Consider the following 16,232-nt stretch of genomic DNA (forward strand, 5'->3'; position numbering starts at 1 on the left):
GCTTGGTAAGAAATGTACGCATTATCCTGCCCATGCAATTGTAACCCCTCTGTACAGTATGTTCACAAATAAAATAAAATAAAATTAAAAAAAATAAGACCTTTGTATCTTTACATCCACCCATTTATTCAACAACATTTTGAGCTGTGGGTTCACATTGGTGATAGGATGAGCGATAGATGTTTAAAGACTTGTCTCAAGAACCTTATGCTGCCAAAGCAAACAAATGTTATTCTGAGTGCCAGATTCCCTTTTTTTTCCTTTCATGCAATTGTTTCTATCATATTTATAAGATGATTTCTATGTTGCTTTGTATGTCCCTTCCCTACAGTATAACCCATACTTTCACTGTTTTTGATGTTGGTATAATTTGTGGAGGGGAAGGGAAAAAAATCGTTTAACTAGGGATACAGGTGGACCCATTGCAGCAGTGAGATGTTATGTCAGTGAGAGTCGTTATGTCAAAAAACAAACTTAACAACTTTGGTGGGGGGTGGGGGGAGAACCGGGTTGGGGGAGGGGAGGAGGATGGGAAGGGATGGGAAGGGGAAACAATGAGGAGGCAACAATGCTTGATAAGAAATGTACTCATTATCTTGCCCATGTAATTGTAACTCCTCTGTATGGTATTCTTACACAAAAAAAATGGTAATAGCTGCTATGTTAAGATGGATTCTGATAAAATTGTTGTAATCAATGCCAGGAGCCAATAGCTCATGCTTATTGTTTTACCTACTCAGACTGAGATCTGAGGATCTTGGTTCAAATCCATACTGGAAAGAAAAGTCCATGAGATTCTTTTCTTTTAAATTTAATTTTGTAGTCAAGGTGATGTACAGAGGGGTTACAGTTACATAGTAAGGTAGTGAGTACATTTCTTATCAAACATTCTTACCCCCTCCCTTGGTTTACTCCCACTTTCCCTCCCCTCCATAACCTCCACCCCAAGTTGTAAAGTTCATTTCCAACATATTGTCTTGTAAGTATCGCTGTTGCGTTGGTTCACCCTTTGTCCTTTGTCTGACTATTTTGTTGTTCCCCTCCCTTCCCTAATTCAGATAAATTTATATACAATATCCAGGGTACCAAAATCAAATACAATGACAACAAGGGATAAATTATAGGGGAAAAAAAAGAAAAAAAGGAAAGAAAAAAGAACTTCACATACTACATCAAAAACAACAACATGAAAGAAAAACCTCTTATTTTCATATCTTGGAGTTCATTTCACTTAAGATCATCTTATATGATCATTTGTACATAACTATTGAGCTATTGTGATCCTCTGCTAGACAATTACTAATTATTAAAAATGAAGGAAACCATGGAGTCTATGTTTTTTTTTGAGTCTAGCTTACTTCACTTAATATGATTATTTTCATGAGATTCTTATCTCCAATTAACCAGCAAAAAGCTTGAAGTGGAGGCGTGGTTAAAGTAGTAAAACACTAGCTTTGAGTAAAAAAAAATCAAGTGAGAGCATAAGGCCCTGAGTTCAAGCACAAGAAAATAAAGTCATAATATTTCCAGAATAGGAGGGAGAGCATGTTTACAGCATACTTACTGCATATGAATAGATATTTATATAAAGGAACATATTCCTTGGTTTTAGAGTTTAAAGACATGGTATTGGTATAAACTAGGATGTTCTAAAATCCCCCAAATAAAGTGTCTTAAATATCAAGAAATTTAATTTGTATTCAAAGTCCAAAAAGGATCTTCCTAACTCGCAATTGTCTAACTTGCAATTGGCTGAAGGACTTAATCTCCTTCTACATCAAGGTCTATTGTCTTTAACTTGGGGTTCCCAGGCTCCTGTTCTTCTTCAGGAAGGCAGAAGAAGGAAAAGGCAGCTATCAAAGGCATAGATTCCTCTCAACTTCTTTGGCCATCCAAGACTCCTGTACATGTTATATTGGTGCGAATCCATGGGTCCCCTAGATCAGGGCAGATGAGGGGCAGGGGGATGGAGCACACGTCTGGAAGTGGATCCCAAGCTGCACTGTGACAGTGCCTGTTTGGATAGGGAGTCAGTGCTTCAGACAATGCTCTCATGTCTTTCAGCCAAGTTTCCTGAAGCTCATCTTTACCTTTCCTGAAGCCAGTCTGGCCCTTTTCACCTATCTATTTCTCTATAGCGTTGTCCCTCAGTCCCCTGAGAGAATTGGATCTTTCTTGAACCCTCTTGACTACTAAAATCAGTGGATGCTCAAGTTCCTCATAGAAAATAAAAATAATGTAGTGTTTGTAGGCAACCTGCTCACTCTCTCTCCATACAATCTGTAGCTTTCCCACCATACCTTAAAAGAATGCATATGTCCTATAACTATCGATTAGAGGATGGGACTAAACATCTGTATGTGTTCACTTCAGACGATGCCAGTGTAGGCACACACATAGGGAGCACACATGAAATCAGATGCAGCAATACTCAAATTAATAGTGATGGTTGGAACCTGAGGGGCAGAAATGAAAGGCCACAACAGGACCCTGACGTACCCCTTCATTCTGTTGGATTCGGTATTGGGCCATGCCTGCATCGTTTATGCTTCTGGAAAAGTTGGTGTAATGTTAGGACACAAAACCATACATACTACCCATGCTGATGGGGGGCTCACACCTGTAATCCTACCTCCTAAGGAGGCTCAGATCTGAGGAGTGCCACCCAAAGCCAGCCCAGGCAGACAAATCACAGAGACTTACATCTAACTAACTAGACAAAAGGTGGAAGTGGAAATGTGGCTCAACTGGTAGAGTATTAGCTTTGAACAAAACAAAACAAATAAGCTACAGCATGAGGCCCTAGGTTCAAGTCCCAATATTAGCGCACACACACACACACGCACACGCACATGCGTGCACACACACACATAAACAAACAAAAAAGCAGTGGACAGAATGGGCTGCATATAAGAACTATCATCACCTGTAGATCAAAACAGTCACTTCTTTCCCTTTTTCACTAGCTATGGAGCAAACTCCAGAGACAGCACATGTGCCACTCACGTTTGCTCTGGGCTCCAGCTGGTGCTGTCAGGAAGGGCAGAGTGTTCAGAGAACCCTCCTACCAGGGTGTACAACCTTAAAGCTCTCTGGGATTTTGCCCCTGGGGAGAAGGAAGGGGTCCTAGCTCTCCTTACCACATGACTGGCCGAGACTCAGCTTGTACAACTCTATGGTTGACGCTCTGGTCCTGCTTCTATAAACACTCTTCTCTAACAGCGCCTGGCAGCCCAATATAAAATTAACTTTACTGTATCTTGTAAGCCATATAGAGCCTTTATTGTAGAGGGCAGCATTAGATCTTTTCATAAAGGCTAGTAGATAATTTTTATCTAATTTCATTGGCTGTGGTTAAAGGGTGCTTTTTCCTGCCCCTTTTCTTAAATTTAATCCCTTTTGGTTGCTAATTATGAGGACCCTCCCCCCCCCATCTCTGTCCATTATCCTCACAGGTGGAAATTGGATGAATGAGGCTTTCTTGATGGGTTTTCTGGAGTTCTCCCCACCTTCCCCTCCCCCACACCAATGGTGCTGGTATCCCAGAGTAGGGGCAGTGGTAAAAACCAGCTGTGGACAACTTCCCCATGGATACTTTGACTCATACAAAGCCAGGATAGGGCCCATTGTACATGGATCTTTCTCCTTATTGCCATCCCCATCGATTTGGGGGAAGATGAAGGCAGAACTAGGTTATTATCCAAGCATTTTATATTTTTTAACTTGTCATGTGGTATGACCACCTCTCTGAATCTTAGTTTGCTCACTTGTAAAATAGGGATAAAAATTCCTTCTTTTAGGGTTGTCCTGAGGTTAATAAGGATAACTTACCATTATACTTGAGGGATGTCATGAGCTCAGGTATCCAGTAGAGGTAACAAGCACCTTTCAATCTCAGCATGTTAAGACAACCTAAGTTTATTTCTCATCCAAATTCCAGTGAAGGTGTTTCTGATGGGGTAACTAGCCAGAATGACTTCCATTCCAAAGTTACTTAGAGTCCAGGATTTGTCTACCACGTGACTCTTCCAGACCTGCTCTTAGCCTTGAAGACTTGGCTTTCATATCTGTTGGTGAGATAAAGTGCTGGAAGAGACTTCGTGCTTGGATGTGGGTGTGACTACCCATTCTTTCTGTCTTGTTCCACCAGAAGCCCTGCTGAGATGCAATAGGTACAGGTGAGTATGTGCGGAGTATGTTTTAATGCAAGGGAAAAAGGAAGAATATGGTATAAGTAAATGCCTGGAGCTTCTGCTAGAGCAACCATTAGAGAATCTGTTTTACCCTGCATCAGGATTCACACTTGGCACATCTCTAGAGTACCTTCCACTGCCTCCTGCCTGCTCTTTCTTGTTCTGTGCCCAAGTGCACTTGGCCTTCACCCCTCAGTCAGATTGGCCTGCACCACTAGGAAGGTCTAGAAAATGTGGCCTGGAAGTATCAAATGTGACTGATGGGAAATAAAGAAGGAGCTGGGCAAATAAATCTCAATTCTTCCTGTCTCCCACGACTGTCCCAATATGGACTTGAATACCTCCTGGCAGTTCTAGGGTAGTGCAGGGCTGTGCCACTGTGACATGCAGTATCCAGGGGCAATCAGTGCAGTAGAGTAACAGCCTTCACTGTCTCCCATCGTTCCGCTCTCTCAGCCTACCAGCCTGGACTGATATCTTTCAATAAAGTGTCACAGGATAATCTCATGTGGGCCTGTTAGAGGATCAGGGAAAAGGATGCTGTCCTTGAGTTATTAATTTTCTATTTACTCGATTCCCAAGTTTCTGAGTGTTTTGCTGTATATATTTAGCAGTGTTGGCTCAAACCCAGCACCTCACTCATGTGAGGCAAGCACTCTACCACTGAGCTACATCCTCGGCTCCTGCCCCATAGTTTCAGAGTTCTGACTGCAGTTGGCAGGATCAACCCAGTTTCTGAGGCTATAACAAAATACTTGCAGCTGAGCATTTATAAAAAGAAGTTTATTTAGTTCACAGCGTGGGAGATTTTAGAAAATGGTGTTAGCATCTGCTCAGCTCTGTGGGGACTCCCTTGCCAGGGTCACAGTGGAAAAAAAAGTGGGAACATAAATTACCACCGGCAGGAGAGAACAAATACCTGGGGAGACCTTGCTTCACAACAGCCATACTCAAGAGACCTAACTAGGGTCCCTGGAGATCTACATTAATCTCTATCAAGGGCGGCACCTGTAATGGCATTCCATTGGGTCTCATCTCTTAAAGGTGTTGCCGCCTCTCAACATTCCTACACTAGGAACCAACCTTACAACACACAAACCTTCATTCCAAATGAATATACTAGTTGCTTGCAGATCTTAAATGCAGGATCACTGTTATTTCCAGATGTTTACCCAGTTGCTGGTAGATCTTCAATGAGTAATCTCTAGAATCTCTAGATTTCTGCCCAGAAGCACTGTTACTAGAACTCAGTCCTACTTCATTAATCTGTTTCAGAGCATGTCCCTCCCTTAGAGAGCCTGAGGAGCCGTGCTCATCCTTCGGAACTGATTGGATCAGAGCATCTCCCCCGGGGGGCTGGTGTGACATCACCTGAAGGGCCTCCATTGCCCTCACCACAGTCCGCAATTCCCACTCACTTATTGGAGTCTCTGAGTGATATTTGTTTTCCCTGCTAGACTCCAGGCTCAACCACGGGCAAAATGATGTCATTCTGGCTTGCTCTCCACTCTGACACCAGCAACTAGTACAGTGCCTGGCACACGAAGCATTCGTGGAGCATCTATAGCTTCTTCTGCCTCAGCCTCAATGTCTCTCTGACCTAAAGTGAGACAGCACAGGTGAACTCCAAGGCCTCCCTCTGTGGTTGCAGTTATGTGATAAGACATCAGCAAACTTGCGTGTTGAGTGCATCTGTGTGAATCACCACTTGTATTCAAGGAGCATTTGGGGGTTAGATTTATATACATGAGCATTTCTTTTTCTACTGTAGATTAACGGACATGATGAGGATGAGTATACTTGCATAGGACACAAGGGTGTCACGTGTGAGGGCTGGAACTTCTTATAAACTCAGGAGAGGAGTCCCCGTGTTGGGGAGTTAGATCGTACTTGCAGTGTCAAGATCATGAAGGAAGATAACAATGGATAAGCATGCTCACTTAGACTACAAAGACTTCCACAGATGTTTGTCAGGCCATCCCTGTAGTGCCACAGCTCTGTAAGTACATGAGCAGTTAGTGCTCTTTTGTATAGATCAAGGAAAGCAGAAAGGAGAGGAAAGTATTGGAACTAGGACTCTTGCCAGTCACAAAACGACTCTCTGTCTGCCTCTCTGTCTGTCTGTCTTTCTCTCTTACCCTCCCTCTTTTCCTTTCTTTCTTTCTTTTATTTTTTGCTTGAACTAAGGGCCTCACACTCTTACTTGCCTTTTTTTTGTTCACAGTTGGTGCTCTACTATTTGCCCCATGCCTCTAGACCTGCTTTTTGCTGGTTAATTGCTGGCTAATTGAAGATGAAAGTCTCTCATACTTTTCTGCCTGGGCTGGCTCTGAAACTTCATCCTACAGCCCTCAGCCTTCCAAATAGCTAGGATGACAAGCAGGAGCCACCAGCACCTGACATGTTTCTTGAATATATATGAATCATGTTCTCTATTCCCCTCTCCTACATTCTTGCTTTGGGGACCCTCTGTCTTTGTGATCTGATATCTGACACTTCCACCAGTGTGATCCAATGCAAAGAAGTGTAGTGATAACAATAGAACTATTATTAATTTAAAACATCACACTCCTGGAGCCCTTGCAGTTGCTGCAAGCTTTGCTAGATGTTTTCCAGTTATGCATGGCCTTCCACATTCCTCCCAGGTGCCAACGTGGCTGAGGGGGGAGGGTCATTGATCTGTTCCAGGTCAAAGGTAATAAGGGGCAAAGCTGACTTGAACCCAGCTAAGCCTGCCTGCCAAACCCATTCCATCACTCTTCTGCAAACTGTATCACTACGAGCTCCTGAACGAATCAGAGCACACAGGTCATCATGCATTTGATGGAACTCTCTGGAAGAACGAGGAAAATTTTGTGATTTTGTGGGTGCCGACTGTCTGGTGGGTTTCCTGCGTCCTCACAGGGCAGTGCTAACTTTCCTTCCTTGTGTAGATCAGGATGCAAGACGGACTTCTCTCCCCCACCCCCAAATCAGCCTGTTCGTCCTGGGGCCATTCAGCTGACAGCTGTGGAGAGGACAGGCTGCTGAAAAAGGGTCCATAATTTCTCTCTGGCAAGAGGCTGCAGTCCAACTTTGGAGAGGACAATTAGTGTGCTCTCGGCTGGAACAATGGGGAATAGCAACAGATGCTTCTTGTCCCAGGGATGCTGGAAGCCGCTGCCTCCTGCTAATGGGTGTCTTTCTTCTTCCAGGCCAGAGGAAACCTGGCATCCATGCCAGGAGCCAGCAGGGGTGGGGGATTCAGGGCTGGCAGGAGAGCCCACTCTCTGAGCAAGCCAGCGGAGCAAGAACCTGCTCCTCAGTTGGCTCTGCACACCCCCTCCCACCTTCTTCCTGAATGGCGACTTGCTAGAACTAACCTTCTATGAACCAAGGTTTGAGCAAACAGAAAATGTTGCCAAATAGTTGTGAGCCAGAAATCCAGAGGTGACCAATGTGGGCTTGAATCCTGCCATTACCATTTACTACTGTTGCTTTTGGAAAAATGCCTCACTTTTCCAGGCCTCAGTTTCCCCATTTCTAGAATAGGGAAACAGTAGTGTGTATGCCTCAGATTTGTTTGAGGAGAGGAAACCAACTAATGTGTGAACCTCCTTGCCTTCCAGTGAATGCACTGAAAAATGCCTTTTGTTGTTAAGCTCTGTAAGGGACTGGAGGATAGTGTGCCCAGGAATGTAGCTCAGTAGTAGAACAAATGCCTTGTGCAAGGCTTCAGGTTCAATCTCAGCACCACCAAAACACATGGGGAGGGGGGACGGAGAGGAAGAGAGACAGGAGGGAGAGGAAAAGAGAGAGAAGACAGAAAGAAAGAAAGAAAGAGAGAGAGAGAAAGAGAGAAAGAAAGAGTGAAAAGGAAAGGAAAGGAAGGAAGGAAGGAAGGAAGGAAGGAAGGAAGGAAGGAAGGAGGAGGAAAGAGAAAAAGAAAGAAAAGGAGAGGAGAGGACCAGAAAGGAGGAGAGGGGAGAGGAGTGGAGGACAGGAGAAAGGACAGAAGGGGAAAAGAAAGGAGAAGGCAATAAAGGAAAAGAAGAGTCGATCACTATCACACATCATACATTATATGAAGTAGAGGGGACTTTTTTTCTGGTCCTGTGGTTTGAACTCAGGGCCTAAGCTCTTCCCTTGAGCCTCTCTGTGCTCAAGGCTAGGCTCTACCACTTGAGCCATAGTGTAACTTCCAGTATTTTCTGAGTAGTTTATTGAAGATAAGAGTCTCATGGACTTTCCTGCCTAGGCTGGCTTTGAATGGTAAGCCTCAGATCTCAGCCTCTGAGTAGCTAAGATTACAGGTGTGAGCCACTGATGCCTGGAGAGAGAATTCTTTAAAATCCTCTAGTTAAATGATTTTCAGATTATTTACTAGAGATCTGAAATTATTTTGGGGGAGTATGTGTTATTCATTTGTAGGAGTTTTTTTTTATTCAGCTGCTTATGGGTTAATAAAACATTTTCATTCATTGGTGAGCCAAATATATTAAATTGTGTTTTCAGGCTAACACATATTTGAAGACTTGAAATAAGGCTTAATTTGACATCTTAGGTAAACTGAAGATTTTGAGCTTATAAAATGAGCATTTGATATTTGCAATGGCTTGGAATGGAAACAAAAATAAAAAGTAAATGATTTATTTTTTTCCATTATCCAAGATTTCTGGATTACAGTTCTAATTTATATATGTGAATACTTCAATATGTAATAGACATATCTAATTATTTAAGTTCTACTTTAAGTATTATATATGTGTATATATACATATATATATGTATATATATAAGACTTTTTGCTCAAAAATAGACACCGGAAGGTTGAACAGATGCAGTCAGGGTATTCAATATACACTATGTGAAAAGTGAACTATGCAACTTATGGGCAGGGACGTAAGGGGAGAAATGGGGAAAAGCTAAAGAATGGTATCCAAGAAGATACGTAGTCATTACCTAACATACAGAATTGCAACATATATGTACAACTCCTTAATAATAATAAAAATAAACATTAAAGTTGATTGTTAATGGTTCACATATATATAATCCTAGCTACTCAGGGAATTGAGACCTGAAGATAATGATTCAAAGCCAATCTGAGTAGAAAATTTCTTGAGACTTTTATCCAATTAACCAGCAAAATCCAGAAACAGAGGCATGACTAAAGTGGTAGAGCATCAGCCTTGAGCAAAAATGCCAAGGGAGAGTGTAAGAGTTTGAGTTCAAGACTCAGTACCAGCACACACACTGAAAAAGAATTTAAGAAGACTGAGAACTACTGATTTTTGTTTTCATCTTAATTTTGAAGATGAGATTCCAGGTACAGAAAAAGGTTACCCATGGGACTGAGACCCAGGACATTACCCAGTGCTCCATCTCTGCTTACCATTCACCATCAACATGGACAATTTGTCTCTGATTTCAGAGATGAAAACCAAAAAGATTACAACATCCAGATGCTCTTTAAAATCCACAAAGCCAACTTAGTGCTCAGCTAGTGTTCAGTGATATGGCTATCTTGTGACCCCCAAATGTGACCTAGTTACAGTTATGAATTATGAACACCCAAAGCCAACTTGTGCTTAGTCCTTCCCAGACCAGGGAACAAACCTTAGAAACCCCCTAAGCCTCTGAGCACACAGCAGTGGTTCAGTTCTCTCTTCTCCTCTCTTCTTCTTTCCTTCCTTCCCTTCCTTTGTCTTCCTCATGCCTCCTCCTTCACCCCCTTCCTTCTTTCCTTAGCCATCACTATGGCCACTCCCTGTTCCAGCTGTGGTAGTGTTCAAACAGATTCCTGTTCTTAAGAGGCACCCATTCCCATAAGGAGACATATAATAAATAAATAAACACGTAAGTAAGTAAGTAAGTCACCACAAAAATCCAATCCCAAGCAATGAATACTCCCAATACCTGGCTTCAAACTATACTACAAAAGCCATAGTAACAAAACCAGCATGATACTGGCATGAAAATAGACATATCAATCAATTTAACAGAAAAGGTTGAGAAATAAACCCAGGCAGCCACAGCCATTTGATTCTCAACAGTCATCAAAACATACATTGGAGGGAAGACAGACACCATAACAAGTGTGGGAAAATTGGACATTATATATAGAAGACTAAAAGTACATCCCTAGCTCTCACCCTGTGCAAAAATTGACCTAAAATGCACCAAGACCCCGATGTAACACTGAAAACTTGAGAACTACTAGAGAAAAACACAGAGAAAACACTTGAAGACATAGGCACATGCAATAATTTTCTGAATAGTTTGCCAATAGCTCAGGAATTAAGAGGAAGAATTGGCTAATGGGGTTGCATGAATTATAAAGCTTCTGCAGAGCAAAGGAAATAATTATCAGAGTGGACAGGAGAAGTTTTGCCAACTATTTTATTCAACAAAGAGCTAACATCTGGAATATATATATAAAGAACTCAAACAGTTAAAAATGTGTATCATCTTTAGTCACTGAAGAATGCAAATTAAGAGTACATTGAGATTTTTATCTGACACTAGTCAGAATGGCATTTATCAAGAAAATAACCAAGTACTAGTAAAGATTTGAGGAAAAGGAAACCTTATAAACTAGTGATGAAAATGCAAATTAGTTCACTCATTATGGAAATAAGTTCAGAGCTCCTCAAAATACTAAAATAGAACATGATCTGAATATATCAATTGTGTACATATGCCAATGTTAACATATAATAAAGTCACCTGCACCCAGGCTTACCATGACAATAGTCACAATAGTGAAGTTATCCAATCAGCCTCGGTGGATGAATGTGGTTTACATGTACTATGAACTATTATATAGCCATAAAAAAGGAAAAAATCATATCATTAGTTGGGAAGCAGGTGGGACTAGAGATTATCAGCAAAATTAGCTAGAAAATTAGCAAAAAAAAATCTTGAGTGAAGGAAGAAGGAGGAATGAGAGGAGAAAGGAGGGCAAGTAAGGCATAATTATGATCAAAGCATATTTTATACATGTACTAAAAAGTTATAATGAGAAGCCGGGTGCCGGTGGCTCATGCCTGTAATCCTAGCTACTTGGAGGCTGAGATCTAAGGATCGTGGTTCAAAGCTAGCCCGGGAAAGAAAGTCTGTGAGACTCTTATCTCCAATTAACTTCCAGAAAACCAGAGTGGCACTTTGGCTCAAGTGGTAGCCTTGAGCTGAAGAGCTGAGGAACAGCACCCAGGCCCAGAGTTCAAGCCCCATGACCGACCAAAACAAAAGTTACAACGAGTTCCATTATTTTGTACAATTACTATATGCTAGTAAAAAAGCTAGAAAGATAGTACAAATAAGGGTATGACAAATTATGAATCTAGTCTGTGGCTGCCTCAATGGACTCCATCACACTGAAGAGAAGGTCCTCAAACAGTGCAATGCTGCCTCTTGCTCTCCATTGGGGGAGGTGTACTCAGCCACTAGGGACCTATTGCTACTGGTGCAACATTGATGCATCATTGATCTCCATCTCAGCAGCAGCGTTGCACGCTTCTACTCCCTGAGTCCGGGCCTTTTGTTTCAGAGCTTGCTTTCTCAACTCTGTCATCCATGCAGGCTCTCTAAAAAATTCTGATTTTGTCTAGTAGTAACTTGTTGAGCAAGGTTGAGGGTCTGAAGCTGGGAAGAATAGGTACATTTGCGCTCCATGCCGTGGAGGGCTCTTGATTAGGGCTCTTCAGGGCCAGATGTTAGGAGACCTCAGGCACCAACTTTCTGTTTTGGGAGAAATGGCAGCTGCCAGGAACTCTTCAACAGATGCCACCTTGTGGCCACACTGAGATGTCACCTTAGCTTATCTGAAGCACCTGAATGAAAATGGCGGCTGAGGCACTCACTTATACCTCATGGTCCTAGGGAAACAGCAGAGAACATGACAGTCAATATTTCTTTCCTCATGGAACTTACTTTCCATGGCTAGACTATGGTGGGTACCCATTTGTGCAAATACAGACTAGTCTAGGTGTTGTGGTGAAGGTATTTGTAAATGTAATGACAACCACAATCAGTTGACTTGATGTAAAAGAGATTATTCTTGAAAATGTAGGTGGGACTTATCTAATTACTCAGAAGACCTTCTTAGCAAATGTTGGGTGTCCCTAAGAAAGAAGAGCATTTATTTATGATGCTGTGAAAGCTCTTGTTTGAGCTTCTAACTTGCTGATTCAGCTGACTCATCACACACACACACACACACACACACACACACACACACTGGTATGTAATGTAGATACATAGACACACATACTCATATGCACTCTTGAACATAGTATCACTTGGTTCTGTTTTCTGGTAGAACCTGCTATGACTGATGAACTAGTGGGTAGTAAAAAGGAGAGGGGGGAGCAAAGCATATTCCCATGACCAGGAGACTTGTGAAGCCATCTAAATGGCTTAGATGATGAAGGGCCTGCTGAAGTGAAGGTGTAGAGAAACCTCTCTGAGGGAGGAGTATCTGAAGTAGGAACCAGGAGCAGGTCAGGAGAGAAAAGCAGATGGGCAAGATCAGAAAAGCCAAGAAGCCATGGTCAAGTAGGCTGATGACATTCTAATATAGATAGCTTCCATGGGGAGAATTTTAAGCAGAGATTTTTAGGAAATCTGCATGGCCCAAATTTCTTTATTTGTAAAAGTGAGATTTTTTTTTTGTACCTACCAGACTCCTTTACAGATAATGTGTGAGGATCACATGAAACATAGTGTATGAAAATGGTTTCACAAATAGAATGTGTTAGAGGAAAGAAAAGTCAACTTTTCTGCTTTCTGTAAGCAGAGGCATGAATCAAAGATGTGGAGAGGCAGAGTAGCATATACCTGGAGGCTTCCAGACTCACCTGGATTTTGATCTCTGCCCTTAGCCTTTTGATTTGGCAGCTACACTGAGAATGGCATTCCAGAGCTTTGCTAGTGTGGCTCCCTCAGCATCTCCTCTGATTCTGAAGACGTCGATTCCTCTCTGCAAAAGGCGTTCCCTTAGCTTCTAGTTCCTGGAGACCAAATCTTAAATTCAACATACAGTGAGTGAAGGACAGGAGCCCTCACCCTCCTCCTTTTTCCACAGCATCAACTTTAATAGTGCTATGATCTGGCCTCAGTGGATGGAAGAATTAAACAGGACATATTTAGGGCAAAAGAAGCACAGGGATGCTACTCGTGTCCATCTTGGAAAAGTCCATGTGTGTTTCTCTGAGGACACATGGCTGTACCTAGAAGAGCCAGTCAGGGCTTTCTGGAAGGATTCTCCTTTGCGCCATTACCCATTTTCCTATGGTATTTGGCTCTATTTCCACATGCTCCTTCCCCTACAGTGGTAGTATGGCTATTGCACTGATAGTTTAAGCAATTGGGAGGAAAAGGAATCAACCCTCCCTAGTTACTCCTGGGCATCTAGTTTTTTACATGGCATTCTTGTTAGTACATTGTAAACTATGGGCAAGATATTCCATAAGAGGACTTGCAAATTCCTAGTTCAGTCCCTGGGCTTTCAGTGTCTACATGATGCTTGACCTCCTTTGCTGTGTGGACTGTGACCATCTTTATTTCCCCTCAGCACATCAGAGGGTGTTTCATGACTTCATTGTTGATGTGGGAGACTTGAGGCAAGTGAGGAAGGGTTGTGTGACATAGGTGCCCTGGGCATCAGTATTGACAACTCTGAAAGGACGAGATAGGTGTGGTGAACAGACGTTAATTGATGAGAGGAGCAACCAATGGCTTGGTATGCATGGTGCAGAACTCCAGAGGGGCTCTCTCTGTTATCTGTTTCTGACATAGTAAAGCTTCCCAGCACCAAGCAACTATTCAAAAGGTCAAATATTGTATACTTTTGTTCATATGTGCAAAATGTATCCATAGAACATGATCCTAACTTTGGGACTATTTAGGAGGATGAAGGGAAAGGGAAAGGAAAAAGGAAGAGTGAATGATTTTGAAATATATTACAACTAAATATGAAGACCATACAAAAGAATCTCAATGAAAGCTGATGATCAGTAAGAGATAGAGGGATGGGGATAAGAAACAGGCTCTACTGGATGGGCTAACAAGAGGGATGGAATAGGATGATCATGCTCCATGTCATTTGTGTGCATGGATGGTAATAGAATAATGAGTTCTGCTGAAACTGTTTTAAAAAGGGAGGAGGAAGCAGGACTTCCATAGCTCTGGCCTGTAGTTGTAGCTTCATAGGAAACTGTGACAATGAGGATTGTGGTTTGAAGCCAGGCCAGGCATAAAAGTCCATGAGACTCTTATCTCCAATTAAGAGCAAAACAAAACAAATACACTGAAAATGGAGCTGGGGTTCAAGTGGTAGAGCATTAGTCTTGAGCAAAAAGCCCAAGGACAGTGGCCAGGCCTTAAATTCAAGCTCCAGGACTGGCACAAAATAAGAGGAAAAAGGGGGAAAGGAGAAGGCAATTGATGGAAGGGATTTGTACACGTGTGTGGAAATATAACAATGAAACCCCCCACAGCTGTACAGCTCATATAGACTAATAAAAAATGTAGCTATCAGCGAAGGCATGGAAATATCAGTTATAACAATACTGATGTTAAGCTAGGTGTTGGTGGCTCGTGCTTGTAATTTTACTCAGGAGACTGAGATCTGAGGATCAAGCTTTGAAGCCAGTGGGGCAGGAAATTCCACGAGACTCTTATCTCCAATTAACCAGCAAAATGCCAGAATGGAGATGTGGCTCAAGTGGTAAAGCACCATCTTTGAGAAGATAAGCTAAGTGACAGCACCTGTGCTCTGAGTCTGAGCCCTAGCACTGGCACACATTGATTTCAAAGATATTATAAAGTTAACTTCATACATATATATACATATACATATCTATATATAGTTACTCGTGGGGCTTGAACTCTGGGCCTGGGAACTGTCCCTCAGCCCTTCAGCTCAAGGCTAGCGCTCTACCACTTGAGCCACAATGCCACTTTCAGCTTTTTCTATTTTATGTGGTGCTGAGGAATCGAACCCAGGGCCTCCTGCATGCGAGGCAAGTACTCTACCACTGAGCCACCTTCCCAGCCCCAACTTCAAATAGTTTAAATCAACTTAAAAGTATGTGACATAAAAGTAGACTTTGTCCTCTGTGAAGCTTCTAGTTTCTATTTCAGCCTTAAAAGAAACAAATTGATAACAATTTTCTAAAAATGAAAAAGAAAGAATCAAAGGATCCTGTGATTAGTCTGGAGAAAATATAAACACAGGTACTGGTTTCACAAGCATCCTTAGGATGGTTAGTTCTTCATGGAAACATTCTTTTTCTTTTCCATTTTTAGTTATTTAAAAAAACCTACTAATAATCTGGCCCCCTACCCAGGCGCACTGAAGAAGTGATCTAAGAGAAACTTACATTTGCTTTCTGGTACACATTTTCCTGTTAACTTTTAACATATGTAGCCTACAGGCAGGCTTCACACAAATCTCCAGCCATCTGAGGAACCAGTGATCAAGGAGTGAAGCGTGTAAAGATTTGAGAACACTGGCAATTTTCACTTTCTGTGTTATCAGGGAGGAACTATTCCAAAGGTATTTTTTCTCACCACTTGTCTGTAAAGAAAAATCTTTAATGCGGTGGCACTCTGACAAAGTTACACATTTAATGAATACACCACCCTAAGGAATATTGCCTCAAATTTGATAACTGCTTAACTGGCATCCAAAGATATACTGACTAGAGACTTTGGAGACAAGATGGAAGTAAGGCTATGCTTTAACTGTAGAGAAGGGACATCTCTGTCTGCCTGACATTGATTTGAGAATGACCATGGTAGCGGGGGGGGGGGGTGGAGGTTGACCTAGATTAGTAGAGAAAATAATTCTTAACCAGGCTATCAGTGTGAACAAGAATCAATTGAGAAAGTTGACATAAATCCTCATTATTTTTTTTACCCCTCTGAGCTTCTACATAATTTACTACAGGTCTTCTGCACTTGGAGAGCTTATTCTATTACATATTGTTTTTAAATTTCTTATCTCCTTAATTTTCCTTAAGTGGAAAGACTTTTATTTTTCCCTACAAACTC

Source organism: Dipodomys ordii, unplaced genomic scaffold (assembly GCF_000151885.1).
Source record: "Dipodomys ordii isolate 6190 unplaced genomic scaffold, Dord_2.0 Scaffold106, whole genome shotgun sequence".
Classification (NCBI taxonomy): domain Eukaryota; kingdom Metazoa; phylum Chordata; class Mammalia; order Rodentia; family Heteromyidae; genus Dipodomys; species Dipodomys ordii.